Below are 27,074 nucleotides of genomic sequence, written 5' to 3'. Positions count from 1 at the left end.
ATAACAGAGCAGCATGGATACAATTAATTCCACCCATGGAGGATGGATAATAAATATAACTGGAGGAGAGAAGGAATGACTTATTAAGATTTATTATTTCAGTTGGGTGCTGTGGTAGAAATTACCAATGGTCATTATTTACTAATAAGATGCTGATTGTTTTCAGTGTTAAGTTTGCAATGCTTAATGAACATTATCATTTGCCAAGGAATGAATGCAGATTAATTAATCTGGGTGTTTATTAATCCTTCTTTTTTTATCTTTCCCTTCAAGAGCCTTTCTAGATTTTTTTTTTCCTAATCACCTTCCCATGTGAAATCCTAATATCACAGACATAATATACATCTATTTATGTACTGTATGTATATCTACCTACTCTTTGTACATAAAATAGTAATAATTTTTCATCCCCCACTACCAATTATTGCTCTCCTGGGGAGAATAATGCATCTGTTGGTTAAAGCCAATCATGGTATAATTCCTTTTCTGTAGGCAGAGCATGTGATATAACCACGGTCAGTGAGCAACAAGGAGAACCCTGAGAAGGCACATAAACCTGCAAATGTGACACTTCCTGCCTTTATATATGGTCACATTAGGATGTGATGGTGAGAACTTTAACTGCTTTCTTACTATGCAGGAAAACTTAGAAGGATTCAAGGAAGCTATTGTAACTTTCAACATTTTGAGCTACTGAATAAACCAACCCTGGATTTACTCTTCCAGTTTTCTTGATGTATGAGATAATAGATGTCTTTATTTGTAAAGGCATATTTAATTAATATTCTCTTACTTGAAGCTAAAGAATCTTATCCAGTATGGGCGTCCAAATATGATAGCCTTTTGATAAGTAAGGAGAACTATTGATGGGCTCAGAGAATATCATGGCAAATGCACAGAAACATGAAAGATCAATGTAGGCTCAATGTAGACTGAATTTTTGGATAAGAATGCAACAGTGGAGACTGTTACGGGATTTCAAGAAATATGAGGCTAGAATGATACAGTGAGTCCAGATGGTGAAGGCATTCTTAAATAATTTGTTTGATTTTTTTTAAAGCAGGACCCTTTTGACTTATATTTGGAAAGAAAACAGATGTAAGTGAGATGGCTGAAGAAATTGGAAATAGTCTAAGCAATACATAATTGTGGCAGTGGAAATGTATAGATGGATATGAATATGAAACATACGCAGAAATAGAACATATAGAACTTGGTGAGTGATGGATAAGTAAAGTGAGTGAGTGAGAAGTACTAATGACTCAAAGTTTCTGGACTTGATGCTTTGGAACAATTTGTAGCATTAATAGAGATAAAGACTAGAATGGAAAGATTAGGGATTGGGAATGAGAAGTACATAAAGTATAGCAAGTTAATTTTGGGATATTTTGAATTTCAGATGCAAGTAGCATATAGAGATGAAAATACTCAGAAGAACTTGGAAATGGCCTGTGGTAATAACATATTATATAATTCTTCTTGAATCTTCTGTATTTTCCCCTTAATTATGATCAATCAGCAAACAGGTTTTATAGAATGATTCTGAACCAAATCATTAACAGGATATTTTATAGGAATAAGTAAAAATGTGATTTCTTCAAACACTTCCACAAAAGAAAAGCTTTAATGCTATGTGCATTTAAAGATTTAGTGCATGTACATTAAAAATTCCCAATTGGTTCCTTTCACCCAACTCAGACTACTGTTTACATATTGGCAGACCCTGTGTATGTTAATTTTAGCAGCTCCTAATTACTTTCATTCTCTTTTAATTTTCTAGAATATTTGGAGTTATAGTGCATCAAATAATGTGTAAATCAAATATGGAATCTATTTATGTGGGTAAAAACTTAAACACTTCCTGAAATTGTCTGTGTTTGGAATGAAAAAGCTTTATAACAAGAACATACACAGCATAAATCTGAAATTGCTTATGTCTAAACTGGAGCTAAATGTAATCACTACTATGGTCCTAGTAAAGAAGGAATGCAATTCAGAGTGTAATTCCCTCCCTTCCCTCTAAATCCAAACAAAACAACCAAACAACACTAACATTTTCAATGCGAGCATCTTACAGCCTTCCGACCCATTATTTTAAAGAGGGATTTTCTACAGTTTTTAAGGAGAGTATTTTAAATGTTTTGGGTTATATCCCATATGTTTTGACACTGTTTCGGATTGACTTCAAAGGGATTCTCTTGCTGGAAAATTTAGGCACTTTAACCTCAAAGAAAAATTCCACAATAGTACTGCCGAAGAACTGAACAGGAAGTCTTTCATATATTCTTTGGGAAAGAAAAATAATTTGCTTGTATGTTTTTTATGGAATTTGAGACATCATAATGTTTGGTACCATTATCCTCTTTCTTTATCTCTCGTAAAGACTCCTTTGGTTTTCCCATTTCTCTCTGTGGTGCGTGTGACTATGCTCAGCCTCCCTCTCCCACGAGACGGTAACTCTAACATGTTGTATAGATGGCATTTAGCCACAAGGGCATGGAAAGTGCTGCTTTCTCTGTGATTGTCATTAAATTGTGCCTATGTTTAAAATCACACAAGGCAATGGGATTGTCTTTGACTTTTAAAAAGAATTTCTCTGAATTAATACTTACTCTTACCAAGAAAATTCACCTAACATTAGCCAAAATAGTTTTAAAGTTGCAGGGACCGATTAAAAACTTCAAGAATGCAAATATGCTTGAATTTAGATAAATTAAACTAACTGATATACTGAAATAAAATTACATTGCATCACAATTTGTTTTTTTTAAATGTGGAAATATGGCAGAAGACTTTCTGGTTTCCAGATTCCCATTATAAGCATAAAACTACAGAGCTGCTGCAAAAGTATGGCATTCCACATTCATTATCTTGAGGCAAAAATAAAGTCAGAAAGGCAGGAAAAGGAAAGCCAAGACAAAAACTCTCACACGTAGGTGTCTATGAATCTGAGAAGGCTGATGTGTAGAAGCCAGTTGACTTACAAGCTAGTAGTTAGGTCATATCCAAAAGACAAGTGCAAAGAAAAGTTTAAATTCTTGATTCCAAAATTTAAACTAAACAAAATAATTTTTATGAAAATTGATTTTACTTGAAAAATGCTAGTCATTTTTGTCACATTAAATATATTTATTAAAATAAGTTGTTTTCACCACTGATTCTAAAAGAGTGCTTACTTTAAGGCCCTTTAGATAATTTCTTTTTAATGTAATATTTAAAATATGAACTACACAAAACTTTTCATTTGAATATTATTCCCAATTCATTTTGCTTTGTGGTATTTAACTTTAAATAATAACAATCTTTAACTATAGTTCATGATTTTTAAAAACATTCAGCGGTGTTTAGTATTTTCAGAGTTGTGTGACCATCACCCAACTTTAGAATACTTTTATCATTCCCCCAAAAGAGAGTGGTATAACTACAGATCAATTTTAGAACACTTTTATAATTCCAGATAGAAGCTCCTGAATTCCTCAACAATCCCTCTCCATTACCCAGACCCCTTCTCTAGCCCTTAGGCAACCACCAATATACTGTCTTTATATAGATAGATAGATAGATAGATAGATAGATAGATAGATAGATAGATAGATAGATAGATTTAGCTTTTCTGGACATTTCACATAAATTGAATCATACAGTTTGTAGTCTTTCGTGACTGGCTTTCACGTCATATGATTACTTTTAAGGCCTGTTCATGTTTTAGCATGCACAGCACTTGATTGTTATTTCTTTTTATCGACTGCAAATTTTCAATTGTCTGTATATAAACATCAGTTATATATCCATTCCTCAGCTGATAAGACATGTGGATGGTTTCCACTTTTTGACTATCATTAATAATGTTGATATGAATATTTATGTTTATGTTTTACATGGGCATAGTTTTTATTTATCTTGGGTACCTACTTGTAAGAGGAATTTTGGGGTCATGTGACAACTCTATGGCTAACATTTCAATGAAATGTCAGACTGTTTTCCAAAATGCCTGTACTGTTTTACATTCCCACTGCTACGTACAAGGGTTCTGATTTCTGTATATCCTTGCCGACGCTGTTATTGTCCGCCCTTTTTATTGCAGTCATTCTATTGAGTGTGAAATGTTCTCTTACCGAGATTCTGATTTGTACTTCCATCCTAATGATATTGAGCAACTTTTTATGAGCACATTGGTCACTTGTATACCTTCTCTGGAAAATTGTGTATTCAAATATTTTGCTCGTTTGCACTTGACTTAGTTGTCTTTTTTATTACTGGGGGGGCGGGGTAAGTGTTCTTTGTATGTTCTGAATGCAAGTTCCTTATCAGATATGTGATTTGCAAATATTTTTTCCCATTCTATGGATTGTTTTTTTCACTTTCTTGATGGTATGGTTTGTAGCAAAAAAGTTTTTCGTTTTGATGAAGCCCAATATATCTACTTTTTCTGTTTTTCACTTGTATTTTTGGTGTCATATTTAAGAAACTATTACTGAACCCACAGTCATGAAAATTTACTTCTATGATTTCTTCTAAGAGTCATAATCTCTTGACTTTAACCTTAATATAAAAGATGCAATGAAGAAGGATTTTTCTGAAGGGAAAGAAGGAACGATAGCAAAAGTAAAGACAAGAAATAGGAAAAGGAAGTAAGGAAAGATGTTATAGGTCTTTTGAAAGCAGGGAATTTGTTTATGTAGTGTGGTTTTGAAACTCTTTAACTGATTGGACTTTCCAGAGAACAACTAACTTGCTTTTAAAGCTCCAGGGAACTTTAGAGATGAGGGGCTGGGCCTGGAGCTTTTCTTTCACTGCTGTTCCTGCCAACCATCTGAATCAGGGAGGAGCACGAGATATAAAGCTGGCCCTTGGGACCGGGGCTGAGGCTGGGGTGGAGCTGGAAATAGAGATGGAGCTGGAGGAAGAGCTAGAAATGAAGCGTAGGCTGGGGCTGGATCTGAGGCTGGGCTAGAGCCAGAGCAGAGGCTGGGGCTGAGTTTAGTACTAGGGTGAGGCAGGGTGGCCACACTTGCCCAGACTGAGTCTCTTCCTCTCCTCTTGTATCAGTTTTCTAGGGCTGCTGAAACAAGTTACCATAAACTGGGTGGCTTAAAACAATAGAAACGTAATTCTCTCAGTCCTGGAGTCTAGAAGTGTCCAGTTAGGGTGTTATCAGTGTTGGTTCCCTTTTGAGGCTCTGAGGGAGAACCTGCCCCATGTCTCTCTCTGAGCTTTTGGTAGTTGATGGCAATCCTTGGCAGTTTTTGGATTATAGATGTATCACTGCAGTCTCTGGCTCCTTCCCTCTGTATCTGGGTCTCTGCGTCAGCATTTTTGTATTGTTGTAAGGACATCATTCGTATTGTATTTAGGGCCCACCCTAATCCAGCGTTCCCTCATGTTTACTTGGTCACATCTACAAAGAGTCTATTACCATAAAGGGAAAATTCACACAGGTTCTAGTAAATTCTGGGGAGACACCATTCAACCCAATATACCTCTTTGGTAGGTTTTTTGGAGACTGAGCTCATGTCGCAGCACCTGCAAATACGAAAGGAGCAGGAAAGGAGTTAACCAACAAGAGGACAATGCTAAGACTTTTTGTCATGACAAGACCCAGTGTCGATCCCAAGCTTTACGGAAATAACATTCAAATTTATTATCATATTTTACTGTATTAAAGGAACTAGATTGTATCTTGTTTCATTTGAGAACCACTTGAACACATTTTATGTTTTTCTTCCCAGTGCTGGCTTTCACTTTGAATGCTTTAAAAGTGTCTGACTTCACACTCTGAACAGAGCTACTGGGAGTGTTTTAGATGCTACAGAGTGACCTACTTTAGATTATCTAAACTTGAGGTGTGAGAAAAAAATTAAAATCAATTTTGGTAACTAAAAGGAGGAAGTAGAGGTATAGAAGATCACAGAAAGCTGTTAGTTGCACTTTCATGCTGACAGTCTGTGGGAAGATCCAAAGAACCATCTGTTTGTAAAGTCTCTAGGCATGTTTTAACAGTCATGCATACAGGCAGCCTTAGATAATCACCACAAAAAAAGATTCTATCACACTGACATCATTTAGGAGTACTAATGGTATTTGAAATCATGTAAGAATAGCCTTAAAAATGAAAGGTACACATAGTCATGTCTAAAGTACTATACCAAATTGTTTTTTGAAGTCTCTTAGGAGCATACTATTTGAATACATTTTTGATGTTTTATTATGCCCTATCATCTTCATCTACTTTTATGGTTTGCTTTTTATGGTTCAATTCCATTCTGTCTCCTACTAGAGCTTTTATTAGTCATAAGAGATGAGGCTATACTGAAAGAACAACCTCAAAAATCTCTATGGCATAAAACAAAAGATTTTATTTGTACTCCTGCAAAGTTGCCTGTTAGTGGGTATTCTCCTTCATTTGGTGTGGTGGGGTAACCTTAAGGATGGCCCCACAGTGATCCCTGCCTCCTTGTATTCATCCCCTCTATATCTCCTCGAGCCTTCTTGTATTCTTGGATATGGACTGGACTTATTGACTCACTGCTAATAATTAAACACTCAGAAATAATAGGTTGTCACTTCCAATAGTAGGTTATAAAATGACTGTGGTTTTCATTTGACAAAACTTTCACACTTTCTCCTGAATCATTCACTCAAGGAAAGTCACCTGCTGTGTTATAAGGGAATCCTGTAGAGAGGTACAGGTGGCAAGGGACCAAGGCCTGCCAGCAAACCTAAGTGAGCTTGGAGGTAGGTACTCCCTCCCCACAGCTGAGTCTTCAGAGGAGACTAGAGTCCCAGAAAACAGCTTTGTAGTAACCTTATGCGAGAATTTGAGCCACAGGCACCTAGGTAAATTGTGCTTTGGTTCTTAACCCACAAAATCTGTAAAATGATAAATATCTATTTGGGAGTAATTTGTTATACAGCAATAGATAGGTAGTATGTCTGGTAGCTTGGGAATCCAGGGACTCTCCACTCTGTGATTCAACCATAGCAGCATGAGACTTCAAACTTGCCCTTGTGTAGAAAAGAGATCTTGGAAAATCCACTCTTGAATTGGCACACATCATTTGCACTTACAGTCCATTTGCTAGAACTAGTCATGTGACTCAAACCTAACCTCAGGGAGGCTGGGAGAAAGAGAGGAGGGCATGTAACTCTCCATGAATATCACTCTGATTATCACATTTGTTCCATCCCTTGTCAGACATTAAATCAACAAACACTTTGAAAATTGCAATATTAAAAAAAAAGAAAGAAAAAATATTTCTCAATCCTATCACCTCAATAAGTTAAAATCCCTAGTTATTCCCTTTATTGCAGTGCCTCTCCTCATAAGAGACAAGTCCAGAGAATCTTTCTCTCCTTCCTCTATCTCCATATGCTGCTGAATCCTATGGTTATTTGACTTCTAACTTCAAATCTAAAGAATATGATTTTTGAAGATTTACAAGACTTTTTATATTTAAAAAATGAAAAGTCTTGTCTGAAGCCCTCATCTTTGACCTCTGAGGCTCTTAACACAAAATGTATACCAAACTTGTTAGAATTTGTATTCCCTTTCATTTTTTGTGATGCATTTTATTATTTCAGTCATTGGAGGAGTCATGCTGGTGACCATTCTATGAATAAATGCAGCATCACCTCCCATTCTTCTCCAATTATATTAGTTTTACTTATTTGGCACAAATATAAGCAGGAAAGGGGAAAAGTTACTTAACATGTCTTTAACTAAACCATATTTGAGTTATTTTACTTCCCCGATTTCCTATCAGATTCTAGGATTACTTGGAGTAGTAGTAAATTATCATTCAATTATTAATATATTATATCACAAACTATTAAATAGTAAGATAGATTTTTTTCTTTTTTTCCTACTTTCCCAAGTTTTCCAGTGGTGATGATGAAATAAGCTGGCATCATATTCTAAGAAACAGTGAAAGGGAATTAATGATCTAAGAAAACCACTGGGGAAAGCCCCTACTTTTGTCATAAAGGTATGTGTTAGATTTACATAAAATATTTTATTATTTAATAATTACAGAATGTTTCATTGGCATATATCATGTGTTTAACGTATCTGTTAAAATTGGCTTATTGAATCCAATTTGGTTTGTGTAAGTCTGAGGGAAAGAGTTCTGAAGGGGTATGCTAAGATATCTCCCACAAAAATGTTTCTGATATGACATTTATATTTTTTCTTTTTCACTTTTTGTTATTCCTCTTGTCCCCTTTAGTATAGGGGCTCCCACATGTTCTCACTTTGGCCTTATCTTTCAATTCTCTCTTCCCTTGGTGATCACATCTGCTCCCACAGCTTCAAATGACACTGCTCTGGGTATAAGTGCCGAGTGTGAATTGTTAGTCTTGACCTCATTCCCAAGCTCAGAGCCTAATTTCCAAGGCCTGCTGGCTGCCCTTCTCACATCTTCTACTCTTCACTTTCAGAACAGAATTCAAACCTTCTTGTCCTCCTGGTTTTATGTTTATGCCAATGGCATGATCCTTTTCCCAGTTACTAATATGAGAACCTCTGAGTCATCTAATTCTTTTCACCTCCATCTCCAGTAGCTACTCAGATCCTGCTAGTCCTGCTTCAGCTATAGCCTTCTCAGCTATGCCCTCCCTTCTTTGTCAGCACCTTAGTTTGTCTGGCGCCTAATAGATTGCCTCTCATGGAAAAGACACTTAATAAATATTTGCTTATTCCAAATCACTTTGTTTATGATCTACCTTTGTTCAATACATGGTGTGTGTGTGTGTGTGTATATATATATATACATTTATACATGGTTTTTTTTTTTTTTTTTTTGAGACAGAGTCTTGCTCTCTCACCTGGGCTGGAGTGTAGTGTCATGATCTTGGCTTATTGCAACCTCCATCTCCTAAATTCAAATGATTCTTGTGCCTCAGCCTCCCGAGTAGCTGGGATTTACAGGCACATGCCACCACACCCAGCTAATTTTTGTATTTATGATAGAGATGGGGTTTCACCATGTTGCCTAGGCTGGTCTTAAACTCCTAGGCTCAAGTGATCCTCCCACCTTAGCCTTCCAAAGTGCTGAGACTAGAGGCATGAGGCACCGCACCCAGCACCATAGTACGTACTGAACAGTTTTAATCTTTGCGCTTCAAGATTCACAGGTTTTTTTTCTAGTGAAACATGTTATGACCTATTTGGAAGTAGCCTCAAAGAATGTTCACGAAAGAGAGAGAGAGAGAGAAAGAGAGAGAGAGAGGAAAGGAGACAGAGAGAGATTATCTTCATTTCCCTCAGTTCCAATGAGGTGTGAAAAAGACCAAAATATCTCAATTGTCCTAATGAAGGACATAAATGGAAGCTGAAACAAGGATAATAAAGAGGCTGTGGTGAAGAGCTGCAGAGCAGACCATACAGCTCAGTCCCTGAATGGGAGTCACACCATATCTTAGGAATCACATCAGCTTCCACAGCCAAGGTGGCTTCCATTGATTGGGCTTTCTCTGCTTGTTCTTAGATTACTGACGGAATATAAGGAGGCTGCAAAGATGCCCCTGAAGTGGTTAATGCACCCTTCCAATACTGAGGGAGAATTTCATTAATTATTTAGGCAGCTGATGCAGCAGGGGTGGGAATCAACAATTCAAGAGTCAGTGTGGTTAGACACCTCAGTGGAGACTAGCAAGAGCTAGAGGACGGCTTCAACCCAGAAGCCTTGATTTTATGTAAGTCTATGTTCAATCTAAATACTACCTGGAATTAAGGTGTAACCTGGTATGTCGAATCAAGTAGAACTTGTGGTACATGAAAATATTCAACTTTATATTTTCCTTCCTTTATCTTCCTTTTCCTGATGAGACAGCTGGCTGGCCCATCTCTGCTGTGTAGTTTTGTTTTTCCAGGCTGAAATCAGGCAGTGCCTACTGTTTTTCTCCAACTTCAGGGTAATCTCTCCAAGTAGTTCCAGTGAAGCTGAGACATTGAGTAAATAGCTTGGGTCAGAAAGGTTAAGACATGAAGAGTTCATGGATGAATTCAGTTATATAGAGAGAATGAAACAATGTGTGCATGGCTATGTTGTGAGTACAAATTTTAAACTACACTATATTTTGGGAATCTTTATTTTGCTCACTTAAGTATCTCAAGGCATTGTAAGAGTGTTGACTGAATAGTAAATGTTTAATAAATAATTTGTTGAATGAATGAATTGGTTAAGGTAAAGGATACCCACTACCTCTATTCTGGGAATGAATCCTGGAATTGAATAAGCCTGTCCTGAGCCAATAATCTTTGCTAGGAGCCAACTTCTAGCAAAGGGTGAGAAGACAGCATTTTGCATACTTTGGCTCTAGGTTGGAGGCTGCGTTTAGCCTATGAGGAGGTGTTCTCTATCTAGGTCAGCCTAGCTCACAAAGGCATTATATAAGTGTTTGAAGCCACAGCCTCAGAGAAGTGAAGATTATTCTTTGATTGGTCATTGCCTCTGGGCATACATTTCTTCTGGTGACTTTGTGGGGATTGAGAATTGTCTAGCAAAGAACAAAATTCTGTGCTCCTGGGTTACCTCATAACAAGGCATCCTAATTTCACCTTTTTCATTTCCCCTAAATAAGCTTAATTTCCTCCCTCTATACCCAGGCTCTTACTTCCTATTTGGTATATCCTTTCCGGATTGGTTTCAGAAACATCTTTGCCATCACTTCTACTTTTCATCTAAATGCCCTTGGAACTTTCCTTTTTCTACTTCAGTTGGAAGTAGATTTCTCCCTTCCCTGAATCCTATAAGACTTTTATTGCAATTCACACATTATGGCTTATGTGATACTACTGTATCATTTTTCCTTTACCATACGGCTTATTAGCTTAATTACCTTTATATTCTCCACAGTGCATTATATAGAGCCTACTACATAATCGATTTTTTAAAAAATGTTTACTTAATGCATAAATTCAGATTGGAAAATATTACAGCCTATAGTATATTTCTGTTAAAGACTCTGTCACATTAGGTGACATATATTTTACATGCATCCAAACAGTTATTGCAGCCCAGATTCTTGCCTTTATATTCCATTTATGGTCAATGCCTTCAGGGCTAACACTAATTGTATATACTTTAGTATAGCTCTGAAATAATTTCAGGTTCATAAATAATATTTCCCCATTCCGTTATAAACTCAGAAGGGCAGAAACGTTTACATTTTTTATAGTCCTCTTGGTATTTAGCATGATATTGGGCCCATTACAGTTGTTACTGTATACACATAGGTTAGTTGATTGAACATTTTTTGTAAGATTCCTAGAAAGTTGGTATTGCTATAATCTTGAACATATTTTTTACTAGACTGTGTAGAGATTTTAAACTCTGTCAGATATAACGTATTGAATTTTACTTATCCAGTCTTACATGTTCACTTTAAGTGTTGTCTCCTTGGAACGAAGACATCCAAGTAAAAATTGAAGAGTTTACTTATTTAAATAAAGTAATCCATTTAAAAAGCTTTAGGTGGTGACTTCAACTGTCCTTCCACTACTCAACACATAGATATTAAAGATCATGATATATTAATTTCAAAATTTCTAAATATCTGGCTTTTATTTAACTAGCACAAAATTAGAGACCTTAAAATAACCACAGAGGAACATTTTTAATTCAGAATTTTGATGTAGTACAAGTATAATAATGCATTAACTAAAACTATTGGAATCTCATTTTCACTGTAAACAATTTGTACATTTTTCGACAAGGAAAAATGTATTTGATGATGTAAATTAGTCAATCAAACCGGACTCGATGAAAAAAATTATACTTCTTGTTGCCTAAATTATGGAAAATCATTTGCAGATGTCGCAATAGTCCATTACATATTTGAATAAACTTTTAGCTTGAAAGAAATTGAAAATCACTTAACTAATACATCTTGGCGTATATATTGACTGAACCATTATTTGTTTTCTCAAGTATGGTAAGCTCAGTTGATTATTGAAATAGTGTGGAGCTAGATCAGTAGAAATATATATATAGATATATATATCTATATATATATATCCTGGAATAAAACCCACAAGTAAAACTTAGTATCTTGTTACCTGAAACAGTAGCTCCATTTAGCTAGAGATTATTTTGTATGAAGCCTGGGTGTTACTATGTGAATGACTGAAAATATGTCAGCCATACCCAAATGTAAAATTCTGCATACAGAAGAGAGAGTAGGGGGAAAATCCTGTAAACATCAGTTTCCTTGTCTGTTAACGGGAATCATACAGAATCTGCCTCTTGTGGTTGTCCTGAGGAATATTAAGTTATCAGATATAAAGTCCTTAATACTTTATATCTGAGTTCAATAACTCTCAACCATCATTTTTGTGAATGATATTTCCCATTTCTGTTCTATCAGTCTTAAGTGTTAGAAATCAATTTAGATATATAATCCATTATCTATAAAGTATAAATATATAGAGAGAATGTATATAAGTCCACACATCATTTACAGATAATGAATCCAGCACCTCATGAAAATCTAGTGAGACTTTCATGGAAATTATAACTATACTCATGGATTTTTTTTTGTTATTATTTTTTGTGTGTTTGGTTTTTTAAATGAAAATGTAATCTTTTTGTTAGGCCATGAGTTAACAATGGCAAATCTAGGATTAAAATCTTGATCTTTTTTGTTATTCATCATTATTTCCACTGTGTTAAGTGGTTACTTTTGATGACTGTTACCCTAAATCATTCAACTTTCATATTTTGTCAAGAGAATTTCTTGAAAATAAATGTGTGATAAACAAGCATCTTTACTTAAATGATAAAAGAACAGTTTGTTTCTAAATTTTCCCATTATAGAATAATAATATTGACTAAATATTTATTCACATACCAAAGAAACACATGGCCATCCTAGCTGTCATATCACTGACTTACATTTTGATTTTGAAAAAATCATTTCAGTTTTCACCTGACAAAAAATGAAAATAGCAGTTCTATTTTGCCTCCTCTTTACCTCACTGGCTTACGGTAATATTGAACAAGTTAATATTTTACATTGCTAGATAGACTTTTTGGAGAATAAGAGTGTTTTTAATGAAGCTTTTTCTTTTATTTCTTTTCTGTTTTTTTTTTTTTTTTGAGAGTCTTACTCTGTCACCCACGCTGGAGTGTAATGGCATGATCTCAGCTCACTGCAACCTCTGCCTCCCAGGTTTAAGCGATTCTGGTGCCTCAACCTCCTGAGTAGCTGGGATTACAGGTTCACACCAACATACCCGGCTAATTTTTGTATTTTTAGTAGAGACAGGGTTTCGCCATGTTGGCCATGCTGGTCTCAAATTCCTAACCTCAAACAATCCACCCACCCGGCCTCCCAAATTGCTGGAATTACAGGCATGAACCACCACACCCATCCCATGAAGCTTTTTCTATATAAATACTATATTAATTACTTTACAAGAAATTTTTTCTATTTTTGGCAAGACGTTTTAGCAGAAGTCATCATCAAACTAAAAGAACAGAGAAATGATTGACAGAAAGTAATGCAGTAGTTAAATGTGGTCATGTTTGCAAGAATCAGATAGAGCTTTCCATCCATCTGGATTCCATCTATTCTTCCTTCCAAAATATCACTAATATTTCAGTCTTTTGATCCCTTCTGTTTAGGCTGAGAAACTTGGGGTGGAGGTAGGATGACAGGTGAATGGGAGGATGAAGGAAAGTGATGAATAAGGGGTTTATTTAATTTTAGTGTTTAAGCATCCAGTACAGTGTTTGTATGTAAGCCAGGCTTGCAAACTTACACTACAAAGCCAGTGTACAGCTCTAGAGTCAGTGCCAGTAGGAAATTTTTAAAATATGAATTGTGCAAGAGAAATATACCCAAAGGGTAGAAAGTATTTCACATTTGCTCCAGAAGACTATACTTCCATTAAACTTTTATATTTATCCATTGGGAATTTTTTTTAATCTTCAAAAGCTATTTATATTTGAATTTCCTGGAACCAAAAATGTATGTTGTCAAAATTTTTGATTCCATTTTGGGAAACACAAAACTTTAAAACATTAGAATTCCATTCGCTTTCCTATTATCTTTTAAAAAATTTACGAAGAAAGATTTGCCTGAAAGAGTACCAGTGAAGGAGGAAACACATAATAGTTGATGGTTATTCTAGTTTATTGACTTTCACCTCAAAAGGAGTACCAGCAAAAGAGGAAAAATATAATAGGTGATGTGACAGCAAAGAAGGAAAAATATAATAGGTGACAGTTAATTTGCTTTACTGACTTTTACCTAAAGAAGCCATATTTAATTTTGTGGTCAACTCTAAGAGATCACAGAGTCTATTAAGTGATCATCATTTCTTTTGTTATCTCACATTGAATCATCTGACTTAGAAATGGGTGGGTGAAAAGAACCTTCACTCACTATGTTTTAATGTTAGAACATAGAAACTCAAATCGGGCAGGAAGAAACAAACCTCTCTCATGTAAGAGACACTCAGTCCCCTGAAAAAGAACAAATTTTTCATTCAGAGTGAACAGCTTGTGAGACAAAGCTTACTACCTTGCTCATAGGCAAGGGAGGTGATTGTCAAATATAGCTGGAAGGATGTCTTGCCCAGCCTTTTGCAGATGCTTGAAGTTTCTGTAATACAGAGAGAAACTTTTAATTCCACAAACTCAGATGAAGTTACAAGGCTTATGTTTCTAAGAGAAGGAGTATACTGTAGTGATTTGAATTTAGCGAGGTCAAAATAACTTGTACCAGACTGTGTCTTAATCAACCAGCAAATATTTGTTGACCATCTACTATGTGCCATTTATTGAGCATCTACTAGTTTTATGGTAAAACTGAAGCTCAAAGGTTGTATGCATCTTCTCTGATGTCTCCTTAGAATCCTCCAAGCTAAATGAATTATTCATTTTTGGGGGCTATCACTGGGCTACCACATACTCATGTAACCCACAGGAATGTTGCTTTCATTGTCAGCTATCTTCCCCCACTGGATTGCATACTCCACACGAGAGCTGAGGCTAGCTTGGTCTCACTCATCTTGGTAACATCCGAGTGTATCAGAATCTTGGCATGCAATTGACATTTAATTCATGCTTATTAAATGAATTAATAAGACTAAATAAGACATTAATGCTACTCTATGACACTAGACAGGTAGGACAGGAAGTAAGACATGAATGCAGAACAGTTATTGAGAGATTAGTTGCTTTAAGTTTATCATGTATGATGGTGAGTTAGGGAGAAGAGACAGAAAAATAAATGAGATCAAGAAGTCCCCAAAAGACGCTGCCTAGTTTCTCCCAATTTTGTTGTGCCAATCCTATGCTCAGGTTGAAGACAACTAGTTATCCATTACATTACCTTTAGATGTTCGATAGCAATTATAGTTACTCATTTATTTACTAGAGGTTGGCTTACATTTAATTGATTTGTTTCAAGAACCCAAAGTAATGACATGTAGCAGAAATCATGCCTCTCTTTCTCTTTCTCTGTAGGCACACACTGCATCTAGGTTCGAAATGAGAAGAAGTGAGTTTAAATGGGCAATTCCTAATTCCTCTGGAAAAGATGATCATTGACATGAATTTAAACAGACAGCATGAATCAAAGATTAACAAGTGAGTTCAATCCTGGCTCTGCAGTTTAATAAGCTTGAGGTCTTAGACCACATGCTTACTCTCTCTAAACCTCAGTTATCTCATCTCTGAAGTGGAGGTAATAATGCCTACCCTGTTTATCTTTTAGAGCTGTTATGTGTAATAAAATGCTTTACACACTATGAGCCACCATATAAATGCAAGGGACTCTTGCTATTATTATGGTCATGATTGCTCTGGTAATCATGATAATAGCACTGAATACAAATCTAAAGGGCACATCCACGTAATTAAAGTGTCTTACCTCAGGAACAGCTCCAGACATTCACATCTGTGAAACAGCATCTGATCAGTCTTTAAACTCATCAGACAACGTATACATTGGTGGTCCCTGAAGAATTACTGGCACATTAATTTGCTTCCCTGGAAACATCTGGATTCTCTAAAATTAGATTCCTGATGAAAGATCCCTGACGTGTTGCCAGATTTCTGTTTAGATAATTTTATTCAGTTCAACAAACAAGAATCGAATGCCTATTATAGGCCAGAAATTGTTGTAGGTAATAGAGACTTAAAGATTGGTGATCATGGCTCCTGCCTTCAAAGAGCTCACAGTTTATGGGCAGAGACAGATACATAATTAGATGTCCACAGAATATAAAATGGGGTTATGTGTAATTATTACGTAAATTACAGTGGTACTACAGGAAGTAGACTAAAGCAAGATCAGAGACTTTCTTGATGGAAAGGATGCCTGAATCGAACATTAAATCATAAGTAGAAGTTACAAAGGCAAAGTGAGTGCAAAGTGAAGGTAATTCCAAGCAGTGGGAACAACATGAGCAAAAGAATTGAAACTGGGAAAAAAATATGTGGCTATGTTGCTGGATCAGAAACCAAACTGAAAGATGTAGAGGGAGCTAAGGCTGAAGACTGGAGAAGAAGAGAAAAACCAGTTTCTGGAAGGGCCTGTGGGTCATGTTTTTCACTCTGTGATAGATAGATACCACCAAAGGGTATGAAACAGATAAGAGACATTGTGAGATACAGATTTTAAATAAAATGCACTGGGTATTGTGTTAATTGAAAGATAATAAAACTGGAAGCAGGGACATTTGGTTAGTGTAGCAATTTGGAGAGATGAACCAAGGAAACAGTAATTAAGATAGGTAGCAATAGTTTTGAGAAATACACACACACACTCACACACCCACAGAGTGTGCGGGGAGAGACAAGACTTGACAGCTGCTTTAATGTGGCATTGAAAAATACAAAAGTGTCAAGACAGAGCCAGGCACAGTGGCTCACACTGATAATTCTGTTTACTCTGGAGACTGAGGTGGGAGGACCGCTGGAGGCCGGAAGTTTGAGACGGCAGTGAGAAATAATGATATCACTGCACTCCAGCCTGGGTAGCAGAGTGAAACACCATCTGAAATACAAACATTAAAAAATTCAAAATTCAAAAAAGAAATATACCAAGATAGATTACCCAAGCACCGTATTGGTGTAATAGATATCTCGGTCTATGAAATTAAAAATTATGATATATTACTGAATTTTTAAGCTATCTAATTTCTGACTCCAGAACAAATTCCGCTAGACTGCCAGGGGAAAAAATACCTGAACTCCCAGCCCCAATCCTTACTGACATTTCTCTAGTTAGGATTTCACTATGATTTTAAGGTCTTAATGCCAAGGAGTTGGGGGATGGCCCATTTGGTTGTTGGCTGTGAGTCCATGCCTGTAGCTGCTGAGACAGCTGTCATCCTGGCCTACGTGGCCTTTACAAGTCCCTCAGTTCTCTCTGATGCCTCAGTGCCAAGCATGGTTCGTGGGCAAATCTTGGGAGAGAGGGCATATGTTCTCTTCGCCCAGAAGCAGTGAGAAGCCATTTTCTCCGTTTGCTGTACTTTCCTAGGAAGTGGAGAGGAGGTACCTTCAGCCCCCCAGGAAGCCACAGGTCTCTCATCATTGCCTTCTTCTCTTAATCTGAGGGGAAAGAATTCCCTGAGGAAAATCCTTTTCCTTTCAGGTCTCTCTGTTTTTGTGTGTTTACATCGCAACGTTTCTTCTCCTCTCTGGAGTTTAGTTGGGGCATAGAAAATACATCAAGGCAATTCCTTGCTTTTTAAAATTATCTGCCCTCTCCTTCCACATGAAATGGGTCTTTGTCTTCTCACCGCTTTACCTTTGGCACCTGGCATCCAGAAGACTCTGATACATTCTAAGAGCACACACACAAATATTTGTTTATTAAATAAATGAATATGAGGGTAAGTTATGAGCTGACATGACATATTTTAGAAGGAAAAAAGCTACCATTTTGGAATGCTCTCAGCAGTGCTGTATACTGAAAGAGTGAGTGAGTGAATTAATTAGAAAATGAATACAGCCATGGCTGCTTACTTTTGTTTTCTGTTCTCTGCCACATTCCTTCCCTGAGGCATTCAACACAGAGCTGATTTCATGCTAAAAGAGAAGCAAGAGAAAGGAAAGAAAAATATTCAGGGAGGAAAAAAATTAAAATATTAATATAATCCAGTCAGATTACATATTTCAAGTCATCATCTAATACCAATCAAAATGCTTCTAACTACCTATCTAAATTGAGTATTTTTATTGAAATGTTACGTTTATTTCAATGATAATCAAAAGATGAATTAGAGAATTGAGAATGAAGAGAGATTCTTATAGAGACTTTCAAATTTACTCATACTTAATCAGACTAAGAAAAGTATTTTTAAAATTTTGTCTATGACTAATAAGATCTTACTCTCAGACCTCGGGTCCCCTACTGCTTGCTGTGATAATTTTTTCTTCCTTCCTTCCTTCCTTCCTTCCTTCCTTCCTTCCTTCCTTCCTTCCTTCCTTCCTTCCTTCTACCTCCCTCCCTCCCCCCTCCCTCCCTCCCCCTCCCTCCCCCCTCCCTTCCTCCCTCCATTCCTCCCTCCCTTCCTTCCTTCCTCCCTCCCTCCCTTCCTTCCTTCCTTCCTTCCTCCTCCCCCCCCTCCCTCCCTGCCTGCCTGCCTGCCTGCCTTCCTTCCGTCCGTCCTTCCTTCCTTCCTTCCTTCCTTCCTTCCTTCCTTCCTTCCTTCCTTCCTTCCTTCCTTCCTTCCTCCCTCCCTCCCTTCCTCCCTTCCTTGTTTCCTTCTTTGGAAGGAACTACCAACCCTGTGCAAAGTAATTTAAACATGGTGGCAAAGTTTGTGCAAGTAGAGAACATCAGATACAAAACAAAGCAAAACAGAAACAAAACACCAAAAAATGTAAATTAAGATTGTTAACTTTTAGGGCCTAGGGATAGTGGAAGAAGAATCAAAAGAGCACAAGTGTTCAAAATCTGGATTGTAATTCCCTCTGTCTAGGCTGGGACTGGGAGAAGAGGTACTAGAAGACTACCTCTGCCCTTGGTGTTTCCCCACTTATGTGACATACCATCTCTTTTCTGGGTTCTCTTACTATCTCATTGTTAGGTAGTGGTTGGCTGCTGTGATAGGCATGGAGACATAGAAGTATATACTCCATCCATGTTAGTAGTAGTTTAGTCCTTATTATGTGAAAGAGAAAGAGGGTAGGGAGGAAGGAGACATTTGGATAATTTTATCTCAAGACATTAGCCTATCTTTAATGCTATTACATTCCTCCACCTCCTTTCTGCATTTTAGAAACTAATCTTCTTTTTCTTTTTATTACCTTTGCTTTTAAATCACTTCCTTATCCTGTAGGCCCCTGGACCCCAACTTGGCTCAATAGACTCAGGCAAATAGATATTTTCAAAATATTTTCGTATTATACCAATATTAGAAAAATTTTGAGAAAAATTAATTGTCTATTATACAATTGAGTATCAACAATTGCCAAATATCATGCTATGGATTTTCTGTGCATTTTTTTTCACAATATCAAATACATGCTATAGGTTTTATTTCCATTTTAAACTATGAAGTGTATATTGTTGCTTTACAGAAGTAGAAATGAATGCTTAGAGAGATTAAATAATTTGCCCCAAATTATACCCCTCATAAATGGCTTTGCTGAGCTTTAGACTCACGGGATTCTTACTCAGAAGCCCATGAATTTTTCAGTACATTTTTTGTTCACTGCCAATTCTTGACTCCATGAGAAACATTTAGGCATTTATAGGAATGTGTGAATCATAATTAAAAGAACACACACTCAGGGGCAGGAGACTCAGTTTCAAATTCTGCCATTTTGCAATTTTCTGTCAACAGTGTGGTAATAACAACAGCAAGTGCTCTCATATCCCAACTTTGTCTTTTATTAACTGTGTAAACTTGGGCGAACTCTTCTCATTTCTAAGCCTCCAATTTTTCATTTGTCCAAAAGAGAGGTTAGCATTAGGACAGCTGTGAAGAATGAGCGTGATAATACATTGCAAGCAACGTAGTACAAACCTTGGCATACAAAAAGTAAAAATAGAAATAAAACACTCAATGAATGTAGATACCTCATCGATCCAAGAGAATTTTGATAATTTATGAAGCAAGCATTATGTTCTATATGGACCATTAGGTTATTTGATAAATGTATGAGTTTTAACACAAGTGCTACAATGTAACTATAATAAAAAGCCCAAGAAATAAATGTTCATACAATGAAGTCTTTTTCTTTTTCATTTTTCTAAGAAATTGGCTCCCCATTTCTATGTTGTAGAAATGAAACAATAATTTATTATTTAAATCACTTCTTGGGCAACATCTGATCTAGAATTCTGTACTTTTTTTTTTTTTTTTTTTTTTTTTGAGAACAAGTCTCGCTCTGTCGCCTAGGCTGGAGTGTAGTGGCGCGATCCCAGCTGGCTGCAATCTCCGCCTCCTAGGTTCAAGCGATTCTTCTGCCTCAGCCTCCTGAGTAGCTGGGACTACAGGCACGCACCACAATGCCTGACTAATTTTTGTATTTTTAGTAGATATGGGATTTCACTATGCTGGCCAGGCTGATTTCAAACTCCTGACCTCAGATGATCCACCCGCCTTCGCCTCCCAAAGTGCTGGGATTACAGGCATGAGCCACTGTGCCTGGCCATACCTATATTTTTATTATTTTAATTGTCACATAAGAAATGTACTATTTTGGGGTTATAGTGTGATATTTTGATATATGTATACATTGTCTAATGATCAAATCAGGGTAATTAGCAAATCCTCTGCCTAAAAAATTTATGATTTATTTGTTTTGGAAGCACTCACAATTCTCCCATCTAGACATTTGAAAATACACAGTAAATTGTTGTTAACTTTAGTCACCTCACAGTGCTGTGGAACACTATAACTTATTCCTCCTGTTTATGCTATAATTTTGTATCTGTTAATCAACCTCTCCCTATCTCCATTCTCTCCTACCCTTTCCAGCCTCTAGTAAATGCAACGCTGTATTCCACTTTTATTAGATCAACTTTTTTAGCTTCTATATATGAGCGAAAACATGCAATATTGATCTTTCTGTACTTGACTGACTTCACTTAACATAATATCCTTTAGATTCATTAATATTGCCTCGAATGTTTTGATTTCATTTTTTATGGCTAAATGGTGTTCCACTGTATATACATTGTATACTACATATATTATAATGTATATGTAGTATATATATACAATATGTATATATGTTCATTGTGTATGTATACAGACACATATATGTATATATAAAATAGTATTTCATTGTGTATTTTCTTTATTCATTCATCTGTTGAGGACACTTAGATTGATTCAAATTCTTGGCTATAGTGAATAGTGTGTAATAAGCATGAGAGTGTACACATCTCTTTTACATACTGATATCCTTTCCTTTGGATACATACCCAGTAGTAGATTGTTGGATCACAGGGTAGTTCGATTTTTAGGTTTTTGAAGAAACCTCCTCATTGTTTTCCATACCAAATGTACCAATTTACATTCCCACCAACAGTGTATAAGGGTTCCCTTTTATAGGCATCCTTGCCAGGATGTGTTATTTTTGTCTGTTTGATAATAACCATTCTAACTGGAGTGAGATGAGATCTCAATGTGGTTTTGATTTGTACTTCCCTGATGATTAGTGATAGCGAGCTTTTTTTATACACTGTTGGTCATTTGTATGTCTTCTTTTGAAAAATATCTATTTAGATCATTTGCCTTTTTTATTAATAATTGAATGACTTGGGTTTTTATGCCGTTGAGGTATTTTAGTTTCTTGTATAAAATTTTAACAACAGTAATTCATAGCTTTCTCAAGTAGCTGAGAGCCCTAGAAAGATGGTAGGGGGAATCTGAAGCCACCTTCTGAGTTAAGCAACTGTCCTCACAGTCCAGGGCACTCAGCCAGAAGCCCTGAGCCAAGCATGCAACATTCCATCTGCTGTACTAACCAAAGGTAAATGACCCTCAAACCCCAAGGGAGTGATTCAGCTTCAAGAAGGAGACCTCACCTTTTACAGGACAGTCAGGCTTGAGAGTTGCTTTGCTTAAGTGATTGAAGAAGAAAAAAAAATCTGAGATCTAGTTAACGAAATGTATTGAGGTCATTTCCACCATTCACTGATGGAGCTCAGAAACAGAAAGTGTCAGGAGGGCTATAATTAGGAGAGAGAGTTAAAAATTTAACAGCATTCCAGATTTCAGCTACACCTGTCATCGTTTTTAACCACCCTTTCTTCCCATTTGCACTTTATTGGGCCTACTGTCTTCCCTTCTCTTTTTCAGGACTTGAGAGAAATATGCAAAGAAAAATATTAAAGAAAGAAAGGTGATATTTTGAAAAGATACTTGGGAGACGCCAGTTTCTGGGATAGGTTCAGTTCTGTGTGCCTGTCTTTCTTTTGACTATAATTCATGTTAACCCTCTCTGACTGAGAAGTGTGAAGTCATTTGGCCTGTGCATGTATGTTCCTCAGTGAATGCACCTAGAGGTGTCCCGTTGTTCCTTGAGAGCACTTGTACAGAGAAAACAGACTTGATACAACCTTCTAGAAAGTCTAGTATACAATGAAGCACAGTAATTATCTTTAGGGATTTCACGTGTAGATTATTCCCCCTACTTTTGTTTTAAATAGGCTTTTTAGTTTCTAGGTTCACAGCAAAATTGAGTAGAAAGTAGTTTCCATATACCCCTCTCCCTACATGTGCACAGCCTCTTCCACTATCAATAGCCCACAACAGAGCAATACATTTGTTACACTGTATGAACTTACACTGGTACATCAGAGTCACACAATCGATGAACTTACACTGGTACATCGAAGTCACACAAAATCCATTGCCCATAAAATAAAACCAAGTATGTTTTATTATTCCATCTCCTCTCAGAGCCATGAATACATTGTATGTCACTGGCTTGGTGAAGGACAGAGAATACACTATAGTAAACAATATTTCCAAATATACATGTTTGATAACACTGGAGTTATCAGATACACATTTCTATGTATACTCTTATAGGAGAATCAGGCCTGTTGTGCCTGTTTATAAGTTATTATCTCCAACATTTTCTTAACCCATGAAAACTGAAGTTAATATATATTATATTTTAATATTCCCTAGTGTCAGTAATTTGCAAATAATCTAAATTTTTTTCCATAGGGAAAAGATGTCACAAAAGCAACATTTGCTTAGTAAAGATAGATTATCAAAAACGGCCTTGCTAAAAGCAGGTTAATGCTTTAAATGATGCAATTGAACAAGGCATAATTAGGGCTATTTCCTTCTTCTTGTTTTAGAAACACCACGAGCCATTGGCACAGAGGTGAAATGGGGTGATTTTATCACTTTAATGTTGAGTTGTTTTTCCCAGTGTAGCTGTTAAGTTGTCCTTCCATAAAATGACACTACGAAATAATTCCACTCTGCAAAGCTGTTGTTTCATGACCAAAAAATTGTTTGCAATAATTAAATTGTAGTTGCTGAAGTTCTTATTTCTTCTTTGAAGACAGTGTTTGTTTATAGGTCCATAAAGAATGGGAAGAGAACTTGCATTTTAAAATGGGCCTTTGAATAAGATTAAGAGTTGTAAATTTTGTATGCCCAAATGAATGGCTGATAATTGTATTATTCTGGGTTCTCCAGAGAAAAAGAGCCAATATAATATATCTACATATTTCCAGTCTGAGTCCAAAAGCCTGAGAACCAGGCAAGCCAATGACATAAGTTCCAGTTCAAGTTCAAGTCCCAATCTGAAGGCAAGAGAAGACCAATGTCCCAGTTTGAAGACTACTGGTCAGAGAGAACAAATTCTCTTTAACTCAGTCTTTTTGTTCTATATAGCCTTCAATAGATTAGAGAAGTCCACCACAAAGGGAAGGGCAGTCTACTTTACTAGGTCATCAATTCAAATGTTAATTTCACATAGAATCCCTCTCACAGACACCCAGAGTAATATTTAACCAAACATCTGGACACCCTCTGGACCAGTCAAGTTGACACATAAAATTAACATCACAATGATACGTTTTCAATTCTGTTCTATTTGGTATACATTTGTGAGCACTGTAATACACAGTGCTAGGTTCTAGAAAGAACACAGAAGACTAACACCTGGTCCTTTTCTTTGAGAAGCTAACAAATTAATGTTAAGAGACATACACACTTAGTTCTTATGGTATTAGCATAAAGAAAGTAAGTATGATCAGAAGAGTGAGTGATTGGTTTGGATTATGGGGACTGGAAAAGGATTACAGAGAATAGAAATTAGAAAAGACTTTTGAGCAATGGAAACATGAGGAAATAACATGAACAAAGGCATGTGGGTGTGAAAAACCCCATGGAATGCCTATGTTTCTGGAATCCAAAGAACATGGCCAATGTCTTACCCTGAAAAGACAGGTCAGGATCATGTCATGAAGCCTCCTCAGTGTCATACTAAGGAATGTGTTTACTTCAGAATTTTGGCTACTTTGTAGGAATAATTATTTTCTTATTTTCTTACGTTTGCAACATTGTCATCATGATCACAGTTGCCATTTAAGAAGAGAGATGGTCACCTAGCAAAAAGTTGAGTTACCATTCATATGGCTGATTAAAAACAAAGGTTAAAGCTTTAACTTCTGGTTTCATCTTTCCTTTCTACTTATTTTATACTATTTCTTCAATAACTTATTGAGAACTGGATTCAAAGTTTAAACTACTCCTTTGTACTTAGTTTTTGGCTTTTTGTTGTTTATAGATTTGAAATCATGCACACATAATTTACTCTTGTTAAAAATAATAGTAATAAGTACAAAGCAGGTAGCCTTTATTCTCTGGACACTGTTTCTCTTTCTTCATAAACTTAAATGGTTTTAAATAATGATCTGTGTAATCTTTGAAACATAGACACTTTGGGCACAGTGACCAGCTTTGTCTTTCTCTCTAATAAAGAACCTAATGCAATACTCAGTATACAAAAATTAAGTGCATAGCAAATGGAGAAAACCTATGACTTGAAAATAGCATATCACAAAAAGCATCTTGCTTCCCAATTGGTGATTAATCATAGAAAAATGTCATTATAATTTAAAGCAAAACAAATTAGGGCTCTCTATATTTCAGTGGGCGCAGATCTTGAAAGCTCACTGTTTCTGTCATATTTAAATTCTGCACAGCCTCAGTCTTAGCAACAGTCAGCATTGCAGAATCAGACTTTCTACTCAAAAAGTATAAGATTCTCTGTGGCTCCTACTGCTTTTTTTAATGAAACATTTTTGTAACTACCCACCTGCTTTCTTTTTTTGATTTATTTCAATTTAGTAAAATAGCAGGATAGAGAGGGAGGTACATACCACCAGTCTATAATTAATTCTTAGTAATTTAGTAAACCACAAGTGTTTTATTCTTATAAAAATATATTTCCTCTAATTAATAATGTATGTTTTACAGATCAGTTTGAAAATAATCTCAACTTAATACTTTGAAGACTATATTTATGAATAGATGGGAATGCTTATGTTGATATGTATGTCAATTTGGAAAACTTTGATGTTCTTTTCTTCTGGAAAAGCTAAGCACTGTTGGAATATGCATTGTGTGAAATAAACCAATAGACATAAGGTTAGTAACTTACTCTGGGCCCATAAACCATAGGCAAACATCTCATCACTTTATCACATACATTAAATGTAACCACCATAAGAGATGAGATTGGGATCAAGAGGGATACTTCTCTTTTGTATTGGTGACACATATTGGTCTCTACCAAATAAAAACAGGCATAAAGTGTTTAAAACCATCACAAATCACTGACATAAAATGTCTGAGAAACAGTCTGTTCTAGTTTGAATTTTTGTTTTATCATCAGCGATTGAAAGGCTGGATGCACTAGCTCATGCCTGTAATCCCAGCACTTTGGGAGGCTGAAACAGGGGGATTGTTTGGGCCCAGGAGTTTGAGACCAGCCTGGGCAAAAAAGCCAGTCCCTGTCTATACAAAAAAATAAAAAGAAAATGTACGCTAAATTATAAAGAACTGCAAAGGGTTTAGAATAGAGAGATACTTTGAATAATTCCTTAAAGCAATAAACAATAGTTACAGACAAAGTAAATGTGCATAGTGATAAGTTCATTTTCTCCAATGATAATTTTAAAATTATAGAGTACATAAATACATAAATTTCCTCCTTATATACTCTGGTCCTTTCTTTCACATCATTCACTTTTGCTCACATTTAATATGTTTTGCCATATTATCGCTGTATTTTAACATCACCAGAAATTAAAGTTCTGACATTTTCAATAAAGGAAAACATTGAGTACAAATTTTGCATTTATAGGAAAGCTCCTCCAAAAAATTATTCGAATGAAAATTTAATTATTATTTGTTGCAAATCAAGTGACTTTGGACTTAAGTCATTTGCAAGAAAAAAATCTTTAAGTAACCCACTTTTATTTTTGGTAATGTTGTTTCTAATATTCTCAAACTTGCATAAATTATCAAGAAAAATAAGCCCTGATCTCCAAGAAGATGATTGCAAAAGGTTTTATCGCCACATTAACTTTATACTAGTATCATAAAAATGGTTCATAAGAAATTTAAACTAGCTTCTTCAAAATTTGTTTGTGGTCTGGAATTGTGGTTTAAAGGCTGAAAATTACATTTGCTATATGATTTAAGTACAATGTGGAATTCTAACTTTAAAAATACAGTCTATTGAAAAGGAAGGAGTCACCTTCTTTGACCTGCTTCAGTGAGAGCACCAAGCATGAACCGACTTTGGGAAAGGCAGTAGTACAACTATTACTCCTCCTCTGCCTTTCCTTCTCCCCGCCCCCCTCCTCCTCCTTCTCCTTTCTTCTTTCTTCTTTCTTCTTCTTTTTTTCCTCTTCAGTTTTTCCAGGGGCAACGAAAGGAGCAGACAAAATACAGACGGTCATGCATAACAAGCAACTGCAAACCATTGTGAAAGGGAATCTTTGGTATCTGAGATGATGGAATTAGATAAAGACAAAAGGATGCAGGGGGCAGTGGGAGAGCTTCTTTCAGTGAGCCAGACCCTCCTATTCTTGTCCGAAGCAATGTTCTTATAAAGATA

The 27,074-nt window shown here is 36.1% G+C and overlaps 1 long non-coding RNA gene across 1 annotated transcript in view; it reads right to left on the bottom strand.

The window, feature by feature from the left end:
• The window catches only part of LOC135968550 (uncharacterized), a 260,016-nt gene that overhangs the window by 228,949 nt on the left and 3,993 nt on the right, over positions 1-27,074 (bottom strand). Inside the window, exons 2-3 of the long non-coding RNA XR_010583424.1 lie at positions 17,985-18,047; positions 16,902-17,007 (exon numbers count right to left, since the gene is read on the bottom strand). This is a non-coding gene — a long non-coding RNA (uncharacterized lncRNA). The remainder of the gene's footprint in view (positions 1-16,901; positions 17,008-17,984; positions 18,048-27,074) is intronic.

The sequence above is a fragment of the Macaca fascicularis genome, chromosome 1 (genome assembly GCF_037993035.2).
Source record: "Macaca fascicularis isolate 582-1 chromosome 1, T2T-MFA8v1.1".
Taxonomy (NCBI): domain Eukaryota; kingdom Metazoa; phylum Chordata; class Mammalia; order Primates; family Cercopithecidae; genus Macaca; species Macaca fascicularis.
Note: the sequence above shows the minus strand (reverse complement) of the source record. Positions and strands in the feature narration are given on the sequence as shown.